Raw genomic sequence first — 10725 nt, forward strand, 5'->3', positions numbered from 1 at the left:
GGAGGAAGGAGATAACTAGTGAGCCAGCTCCATATGTCCCTTGGCTTTCCCTATCTATTAAGGTAGGAGTGTTTCACTGCTCTCTTCTTTAAAAATTAGAAGTGGCAGTGTGGCACATACCTTTGATCCCAGCACTTGGGAGGTAGTGGTGGGCAGATCTCTATGAGTTTGAGGCCAACCTGGTCTACAGAGTAGTCTCCAAGACAACCATGGCTACACAGAGAAACTCTGCCTTGAAAAGCAAAAGCAAGGGAGCTGGGGAGACCACTCAGTGGGTAAGAGCACTGACTGTTCTTCCACAGGTCCCTAGTTCAAATCCCAGCAACCACACGGTGGCTCACAACCATCTGTAATGGGATCTGTTACCCTCTTCTGTTGTGTCTGAAGATAGCTGCAGTGTACTCACATAAAATAAATAAATGAATTCATTTTTTAAAAAAAGGAAAGCAAGAACAAAACAGCAATAAAAATAGCTAATATAATTTAAGATGTATAATCTATGTCTCATGATATATCTATATACCCATCAAATATAACATGAATACATTCAAAACAAAAGTTTCAGTTCCCTCCAAATGTGCCCTTGGGTTCCTCTGCATCCTGTACCTTGACCCCTACCCCTGCCCCAGACACGGCTTATCTACCTTCTATTACCATAATTTTGATTTTCCTAACATTCCACTGAAATGGAATCATGTGGAAATGAGATATGAAGAAAATGAATTACCCCATAGGATGCTTACCTTCCATCCTGGGCTTCCCTTGCCTTTGTTCATTTACCTCTGTGGTTGCAGAAGCTCCCCATCTGATAGCAGTGTATGACCTCTTACCCTGAGGAAGGAGCAAACAGGAGAATGGAGGTCTTCTGTATTCATCAGGAGAGAAAACTAGAACATGCTGGGACTATCAAGCTTGTTTAATTGAGAGATTCTTATTCTCGCTTCTCAAAGGTCTTCCTCCTAGCCAAGGATGGTGTCTTAGTCAGGGTTTCTATTCCTGCACAAACATCATGACCAAGAAGGAAACTGGAGAGAAAAGGGTTTATTCAGCTTACACTTCCATACTGTTGTTCATCACCAAGGAAGTCAGGACTGGAACTCAAGCAGGTCAGAAAGCAGGAGCTGATGCAGAGGCCATGGAGGGATGTTCTTTACTGGCTTGCTTCCTCTGGCTTGCTCAGCCTGCTCTCTTATAGACCCCAAGACTACCAGCCCAGAAATGGTCCCACCCACAAGGGGCCTTTCCCCCTTGATCACTAATTGAGAAAATGCCTTACAGTTGGATCTCATGGAAGCATTTCCTCAACTGCAGATCCTTTCTCTGTGATAACTCCAGCTGTGTCAAGTTGACACAAAACTAGCCAGTACAGATGGGTAGGAAAAGAAAAGTCGAGGGGGGGAGGGTATGGGGGACTTTTGGGATAGCATTGGAAATGTAATTGAGGAAAATACGTAATAAAATATATTAAAAAAAAAAAAAAGAAAAGTCTGGGACTTGATGTAGTACTTCATTGTAGTGGGAAGAGGGTCTGTAGTTTCCCCTCCCTCTACTCCTCCCAGTTCCTCCCTTCTTCCCCTCCTGTTCAGATCCACTCCCTTTGTGTCTCTCATCAGAAAAAAAAAAAAAATGCTTCTAAGAGATATCAACCAAGCATGACAAAATAAAATCTAATAAGGTGTAGCAAAAATTATCATATCAAAGTTGGACATGACAACACAACAGGAAGAAAAGAGTCCCAAGAGCAGACACAAGAGTCAGAGACCCACTTGTCCTCACAGTCAGGAATCCCATAAAAATACTAAACTTATATATACACAGAGGACCTAATGCAGTCCCTACAGGTCCTGTGCTTGCTGCTTCAGTCTCTGTGAGTTCACATGTGCCCTGCTGCAGTGATTCAGAGGGCTCTGCTCTCCTGGTGTCCTCCATCTCCTGCGGATCCTACAATCTTTCTGCCTCCTCTTCTGTGGGCTTCCCTGAGTTCTGAGGGGAGGAATTGGACAGAGATCTCCAGTTTAGACTCTCTCTCCACATACTGTCTGGCTATGGATCTCTGCATCTGTTCCCATTCGCTGCCAGAGGAAACCTCTCTGATGATGACTGGGTAAGGCATTGACTTCTAAGTTTAGCAGAATATCATTAGTAGTCATTTTGGTGATTTTTTAAAAAGCAGTAGTGTTTGGTTTTACCTTAGGTCTCCAGGCTACCTAGTCCTGATTCTTGGTTGCACAAGCAGTGCTGGTCTGAGCTCCTTCTCAGGGAGGGGGCCTTAAGTCAGATCAGGCATTCTGACGTTCTGTGCCGATAGTTTTTGGTAGGCAAGACAGATTGTAAATCAAAGGTTTTGTAGTTGAGGTGGTAGCCACGTTTCCCTTTTAGTAGCCTGTAGAGTACTTCCTGCACCAAAGAGACCAGGATGTAGGGGTTAAGGTTCCACGTAGGAACCAGCTTGACTTCTCCATGTCCAATCAGTTGTGTGGGTGTTGTCCTTGCCTATGGAACCCTGCTATCAGTTTGCAGAGAGCAACCCTTTGTCTTGGCAACAGCCAGGGCTATTTATGGATTTCAATGGGATCCCTTCGGCTAACTCAATAGAGTGCAACCCAGTCTGCCCTGGAAGCCATATTTGATCAATATGGTTTGGTCTAGTTTGTTAGATGTAAAATGGCTACACCAGCTTGCTTCGTAGGTCCATTTGCATGGATTCTCTTTTTCCCACCTTTTAGCCTGAAGTAATATCTATCCTTGATGTTGAGGTCTGTTTCTTGGGTGCAGCAGAATGATGGATCCTGTTTTCACATCCATCCTGTTTGTGTGTATTTTACTTATTGAGACCATTGATTGATATTGAGAAACATCAATAACCACTGACTGTTGATTCCTACTACTTTGCGGTGGTTGATGGTGGTGGTAGTTATTGTGGGGGGAGGGGGTGTGTGCTTCCCTTCTCTTCATTTCGCTGGTATGAGATTATTTATTTCCTATGTTCTCATAAGTATAGTTAACCTCCTTAGGTTGGAGCCTACCTTCTAGTACCTGCTATAAGGCTGGATTTATAGAAATATAGTGCTTAAATTAGACTTTATCATGGAATACCTTTTTTCTCCATCTATAGTCATTGAAACTTTCCCTGGGTATAGCCTAAGCTGCTATCTGTGATCTCTTAGAGTCTGCAGGACATCTGTCCAGACCTTTCCGGATTTATAGTCTTCATCAAGAAGTCACACACAATTCTAATAATTTTGTCTTTATGTTACTTGGTCCTTTCCACTTGTAGTTTTTAATATTCTTTCTTGGTTCTGTATGTATAATGTTTTGATTATTATGTACTGAGAGGACTTTCTTTTGTGGTCCAATCTATTTGGTGTTCTGTATGCTTCTTGTACCTTTATAGACCAGGCTGGCCTCAAACTCAGAAATCCACCTGCCTCTGCCTCCCGAGTGCTGGGATTAAAGGCGTGTGCCACCACACCCGGCTGTTTTTTGTTTTTAGATTTAACACTTTCTTTGACCAATGTTTCCATTTCTTTTATCATACCTTCAATACCTGAGATTCTCTCTTATATTCTGTTTGCAAAGCTTGCAACAGAGTTGGGGATGAGATTGGGGGAACTGGATCTCAGGAGCAGTAGAACTGTTGTGTCTGCCTTCAGTATACTTGTTACCCTGGGAGAAGCAGTTCTTAGATTAGCAACTAGAACACATTGGGACTATCAAGCTTGTTTAATTGAGAGATTCTTACTCTCTCTTTTCAAAGGTCTTCCTCCTAGCCAAGGATGGGTAGGAAAAGAAAAGTCCTTAGAGAGCAATGGTTGTTTAGAGGGATTGTTGGAGTTGGAATCTTGGATAAAGCTACAAGTTTGAGGAGGGAGGTTAGGAGGGGTTGGTTTGTGGGCTCCACAAAAGATGTGGGCAGGAGGGAGGGAAGGCTATATAGCTCCGTTCTGTTGTCCTTCATGAAAGGAGACTGGGAGATTGGGTTTGAGGGAACAGAGAGAGAAAGACAGTGGGGAGAGGTCTGCTGGCAGCCTACCTGGTTTTCTGGCAGGCGTGGCCTGTGTTTTAGCAGGGTATGCCTGCTGGAGTTGGGGATTGGTATACAGAAACAAGTAGGGAGAGAAAAGTTAGGAGGGCATGGTCTGTGGAATCCATTGGAGCTGTAGGCAGGGTGCGGGGAGGAAGGTTGCTGCTGTGTTCTCTTGCAGTGGTAGAGATGAGACTAAGGGATCAGGTCTGCAGGAACAGAGAAAAATGTAAAGGACCTTTAAAAGGGATTTATCATGGATGAAGATGATGGTTGGGAGAGCTCTTTCCCAGGACTAAAGACCTCAAGAGGGTGCTTGAGAGTGATGGAAGAGAGGACTGTGTGGGCAGGGCTGAAGCCAGGTAGTGTCAAGGAGAGGCTCCATTGTCAGAACCGCAGCCGCATGCTCTGACTGAAGGAGGAGCTGCTAGGAGTCTAGAGGAGCCACATGAAGTCCTATGGTGAACAGCCCTTGACAAAGCTGCATTGTTCCTAGTCTTACAGATGTGCTTTCTTCCCAGAGGGTGTCAGTAGAGAGCTGGAGAGTGGGCAGAGGTGACTTTGGGCTTTCCTTCAGAGTGAAAGAAAAGAGGTCAGACTCTGTTAACAGCTTATCATCATGTTCTTATCAGAAAAAGAAACAGGCTATAAACACTACCTACCTACCTATCCACCTACCTTCCTACCTACCTACCACTCTCCTCTCTCCATTGACTTGGGAATGAAAAGGAACCTTAAAAAACAAAACTGGACAGCCATGCTAAGATCCTGTCTGCAAGCACAACATAGCATCAGTAATACTGATCGCCTATGGGATGGATCCCAAATTGGGTTAGGGAACTCTGGGAAGGGAGGTGGAGTGGGGCAACATTTGGGATATAAATAAATAAAATAATTAATTTTCTAAAAAAATGAATAAATAAATTTCTACCCTAAAACAAAACAAAAACTGGAAGAATAAGGAGAAATGTCTTAGGGGGAGACTGAGGAAGTGAGGCAGGTTCTTGATATTTAGGCCACATTGATCTTGAACTTTTCGTTTTCCTGCTTCAAGCCTTCCAAGGGCTAGAATTATAGACTTCAGTCAACACACTCTGCTGGGAGCTCATTCATGAAGGGTACCCCAAACAGCAGCAGGCAGTCTCCTGTGTTTTGGCGAAATCAACTCTATGGATCATGAACAATAGAAGTTTTAGATCAAACAAGGGAAAGCTGAGCTTTCTTCATGGTCATGATAAAAATGGTGTCCAAGGTTAGCTTATCTGGGCGTTCTCAGAGTCATACAAGAGAGAGCCACAGACAGTCAAGGAAAGACAGCCAGGGAATATGTCTGTCTGTTTATTCTCCTCTCATATACTATATCCTAGGCACATTTCCCCTACTCTCCTCTCCTCCCAGTCCCTCCCTATCATTTCTCTTCTCCCCATATCATGAAATAGAAGGAATATATAGAGTCAGAACATGTTAATACTATGTATTTGATGGGAGTGATAATTATTACAAGGGTTAATGCCCATGTACATACAGTAATCTTATATACTACCATTCCCAGTGTAAATTACTCAGCCTCTTTAATCTCACTTAAATGTACAAAATGATGGCTTTGTCCTTTGTGGGCTAGTAGGAGAATTCAGACTGTATAAAAGGGGTTGCAAAACAACTGAATTCTAAGACATGAAGCTGTCCTCTTCCTTAGCCTACAGGAAGAACCAATCTTACCTCTTTGGCTCTGTGATAGCCTGGCTAGAGTCCCTGACTAATGTTAAGCAGAAAGTCAGGACAAGTCATATAGCACAGACAGAAGACTGTCAAACTCTGTGCTGCTTCTGGATTTGAATCCCAGCTAATGTAAGGCATGAAAAGCCAATTGTTTCCACCGGCTGGGCAGTGTGAGAATAGGCCTCCATGTCTGTGTCTGCTGCTCTGCAGGTCATCTGTTTGTTCAGGTACCATTGTTCTCAGGCTGAATTCCTGAGGCTCAAGGAGTCTCTAGGAACCTCTGCTTTTACTCATGCACAGCATATATAAATGTAAAACAAAGTCACAGTATCTTTTCCAGCTTATTGCCCTATGCTGGCAGATGGGAAAGTGTAAATTACAAAGCCTTCTTTATCTTTTTTACAGTTAAGACTTTATGTTAGAAAGCAGAAACTGTTCATTACAAAGGCCATTGTTATTGTTGATGCCTTAATTGCAAAGCAGACAGGTGTGGCTACACACACCTATTATCCCAGTGCTCAAGGGGTGATGGCAGGAGAATCACAAATCTGAGGCCATCTTGGGCTAAACAGTGAAACCATTTGTAAATCAAAAACAAAACAAAAATATTGTACAATGATTTATAAACCTCATCTTTTCTTGGTACAATTTGTCTAAACTTAATTTAGTGACTCTAGATCATAGTACCATCCAGAGTTTACCTTTTTCCGTTTATTTATTATTTATTTTATATATGAGTATTCTAAAATTGACTTCTTAATAAAAATATTAAGGTGCAATCAGTCCAACAAATGAGGGGGTGCCTACTCTTGCACCCCCTGGTTTTGTGACCCAATGGAGTCGTGCCTGGTAATCAGACACCTTGCAATGAAGCACCATGGGGGGTGGAAAAAAACCCTGGGGCAGGACAAGTGGGTTTATGACTCTCTGGAAGATTACTCAGCTTGATGACAGAGGATGTAAAGTTCTCAAAGCTTTCTAGTACCCAGCAATGGGGTAGTCACAGTAAAGACTGTGGTTTGGAGTGTGGAACTGAGAGAAGACTTGGGGCACTGGGATGGGTGAATTTGGATTTGTTGGATTCCACTTGAAGACTCCCAAGTGTGACAAAAATTCCTGGGAAGAAGCTGTGACTACAATGGCTTGTTGACTAGTTAGAACTTCAGTGATGTGCTAAGGTTGGAATGCTTCAAGTCCAGACCCCAATTATCTTAGGCCATCTTCAGCCTCCTTAATAGCCAGTTATTATCCTCCTGTGTACTGGACCTAACATCTGTGTGGCCATTAGGTAAGTCCTTCAGAATGCATCAACAGACCCTAGCTCCCACCAACCAGAAGGCTAAAGGTGCTGTCAGATAGCATCTGTAGTTGATCTTCCCAGCTTTTCTGGAAACTGTCAACCTCATGTTTCCACCAATGTGTTTTAAAAACATGTCTTGAGCCGGGCGTGGTGGCACACGCCTTTAATCCCAGCACTCGGGAGGCAGAGGCAGGCGGATTTCTGAGTTCGAGGCCAGCCTGGTCTACGAAGTGAGTTCCAGGACAGCCAGGGCTATACAGAGAAATCCTGTCTCGAAAAACCAAAAAAATAAAAAAAAATTAAAAAAATAAAAAATGTCTTGGTCTATAACTTCCTTTTTTCTGTTACTGTAAAACTGCATGAACCCAGGACAGTATTGGAACATGACATTTGGGTAACGTGAATCTGTGTTCCTGGACCATGGTCTCTCATGTTTAGTTCCAGAATAAATTGTCCTTTGAGGTTAGAGATTGTTTGTTTGTGGTTTTTGTTTTGTTTTTAATTCCTGACAAATGGAAGAAGAGTAAAGATGGAGGCAGGAAGCCTAGACTGTGAGGCAGACATGCAAATGAGGCCAGTCCAGGCCAGAAGCAAACAGCAGATGTTACACTGACTGTGTTTAATTAAGGGATTTAATGTGTTTAATTGGGGTTGGAGAGATAGCTCATTGGTTAAGAGCACTGGCTGATCTTCCAGGGGCCTGAGTTCAATTCCTATCAGCTCACAGCTGTCTGGAACTCCAGGATCAGACCCCCTCACACAGATAAACATGCAGGCAAAACACCAATGCACATAAAATAAATAAATTATAAGTTTAAAAAATAAATAAAAATGAGTTAAGTCAGTTTTTAAGATGGATTTGATGTTATTCTTTCAATCTAATGTAAAATTTTCTTTTAGTTTATGTGTTTAGCACTTCAGAGTTAAAAATGTTATGGATATGATTGGATTAATACCAATCATCTTTGTGCTGGGGAGATAGTTCAGTCCGTAAAGCCTTGCAAGGATGAGGACCTGAGTCAAATCCCCAGCACCCACATAGAAAACAATGGGGTGGTCACGCATGCTTATAATCCCAGTGTTGAGGAGGCAGACAGGCAGATCCTGGGGCTCAGTGGCCAGCTAGTCTAACCTACTTCAAAAGTTCTGAGAGGCCCTGTCCCAGGAAAAATAGATGCTATCTGAGGAGTTATCCACGAAGACACAAGTGTGCATGTGCACACGCACACACATGTACAGACAATGAGAAGGGTAGGTTGACTCCATGACAGGCTTCTAATTGGCAATTCAGAAGACTAGACCTAGATCTGTTTCCAAGAACTGCGCAAATTCAGGCAAGTCTAGGTCTCAGAAGCTGCCCCACCAACTGGCCTGAGGCAAGGTCAGCAGCAGTTTCCAGACTTCCCCAGCAACAGTTTCCAGACATGTGCGCACACACACCAGCACACCAGGCCCTAGCAATGGTTCTGGTATATCTCTAGAGATAGAGCCAAGATTAAGATAGAGGTCTCCCATCCCGGGCGTGGTGGCACTGCCTTTAATCCCAGCACTTGGGAGGCAGAAACAGGCGAATTTTTGAGTTCAAGGCCAGCCTGGTCTACAGAATGAGTTCCAGGACAGCCAGGGCTACACAGAGAAACTATCTCAAAAAAAGAAAAAAAGAAAAAAAGAAAAAAAAAAAGTCTCCTGCCTTTCTCTGAAATTCCCCTAATGTGCTTTAAATTGGCCTGCAAACTCACTTCAGAGTCTCTCTATCATTGTAGATGGTAGTCCCGAGCACCTAGCATGCTGGACTTCTCCAGAATGAAACACTCTTTGCAGTTACATACTATTTACATACATATCAATATTCAGCAAATCATGGACACTTACATTTGGGGGATTTGTCTGGGATTCTCTGGAGACCCCTGACCCAAATAGTGGAGTGTTTTTCCAGTCGGTAAGTTTGGGTGCCTTGTTGTCTTTTGTCCATCTCTGTGGTTCTGTTTTGGGTTTAATCTGGAGGCTGAGAAGGACAAAGCAGATGCGTATTTTGTCAACTGGCCAGGGCAACAGAGGATGCTCCAGACCCCCTAGGAGAAGCAGCAGAAATGGCTAGTTCTCCTCTGAATGCTGAACTGTCTATAGGTCTATAGGCCTCCCATGCACAGGGAGGAAGACTGTTGGTTTTGCTTTTGTTTTCCCAGGAATGTCCTTCTGTGTCTGTCTGTGTGTATTCTGTTTGTGCATTTTGTCCTTTTGTACAAATTTTTCTTTGATTTCTAGGATGGGACAGGCACAAAGCACCTCACTGGGCTTGGTCCTGAATAATTTTAATGACTTTTGCCAAGACTGTGGTCTGGTTGTTTGTCTAACCATCTTTTGCAGAAATGAATGGCCCACTTATAAAGTAGGATGACCTGAGGAGGGGACTTTCCATTACCTCTTCAATTAGAAGGTGAAGGTTTAGTTTATGAGGCCTGGGGCCCCCCAGGACCAAGTGCTATATATCACCACGTGGCAACACCTGGTCAAGAAGCCCCCTCCTCCCCTGTTTGGATGAAACCTTTTTTGTTACAGGTCTCGCTGCTCTCCACCCTTCTTCCTCTAAAGGAGGGTCATTCTTAGCCCCTTGCCTTGCTCTCCTTCTCTGTTCCAGAGAAGGGTCTCTGTCTGCCTCCCGTGTCCTGCTCCTGCTACCACAGCTAGAGGGAGGAGCATTCCTGACTCCCCTGATTCCTCTGACTCTCCTGACACCACTTGGAGTTCACTTCGGTCCCAGAGGGCCGACTCTATTATGGCCTTGCCTTATACATCCAGGCTATGGGATGCCCAGATGCTCAGAGTAGACAGTTTATGATATTTGCAAGTAATGATGTTTACAAGTAGAAGTTGCAGAACTCCCCATTTTTAGAAAGACCATCAGCTCTCACAAGTCTTCTAGATTTAATCATGTTGAGTCACCAGCCCATCTGGGATGACTGTTAGCAACTGCTCCAGGTCCTCTGTAACTTTAATTTTCTCAAATTCTATTTTTAATGATGGTTTTTGACCTTCCTTGTAGCCCATCACCCACCAGAGATAGTATAAAAGAAAGAATATGGAGGAAATGAACCTGTTTAGAAAGGTTCTTTAGAGCAATTCCTGTCTGTGTTGTCTGGAAATCACATTTCAGCTCACAGGTCAGCAGGCAGTTGCAGCTTGATCTATGCACAAACACTTCATGGATACCCCAGCAGTCCAGTAGAGTCCAGTAGAGTTGACTTAGCAACAGCAGTGACAGGACCTAGCAGAAACAGCAGGCTCAGCCTCAGCTCAAGTCAGTAGGGGGGATCAACAGGAACACCAGAAGGTCTCAGCTGTGCCTTTACCAGGGAATCAAAGATCACCAAAGACTCAAGACCCTCAATCTTTGCACAGTTGGCTATACCAGTAAGCCAACCTCTGTCTCTATCACTCAGTGGAGTCCTATGTATACCCTCCAAACATCATGTGTCCTCCATGTGCCTTGCCTCAGCATGTGCATCCAATCAGCCCCAGTCCTTGGACGTGGCAACAAACTGCAGCACAGCACCAGAAGTTTTTTGGTGCATTTCTCTCTATGGTATCCTAAATGCAGCTCAACTACGCAATGTAAGGCAGACCAATACCTAGGTGTCATAACCAAAGAATCTTCCATCACATGTCTTTTCATGTGTTTGCT

The 10725-nt window shown here is 43.7% G+C and overlaps 1 long non-coding RNA gene across 1 annotated transcript; it reads right to left on the minus strand.

The window, feature by feature from the left end:
• Positions 1–747: 747 nt before the first annotated feature.
• Positions 748–10175, minus strand: LOC115030864. The gene is made up of 3 exons (XR_003836432.1): positions 10138–10175; positions 8916–9048; positions 748–831 (listed from the first exon to the last, which is right to left on the minus strand). It is a non-coding gene; the product is annotated as an uncharacterized LOC115030864 (long non-coding RNA).
• Positions 10176–10725: the final 550 nt, after the last annotated feature.

The sequence above is a fragment of the Mus caroli genome, chromosome 4 (assembly GCF_900094665.2).
Source record: "Mus caroli chromosome 4, CAROLI_EIJ_v1.1, whole genome shotgun sequence".
Lineage (NCBI taxonomy): Eukaryota > Metazoa > Chordata > Mammalia > Rodentia > Muridae > Mus > Mus caroli.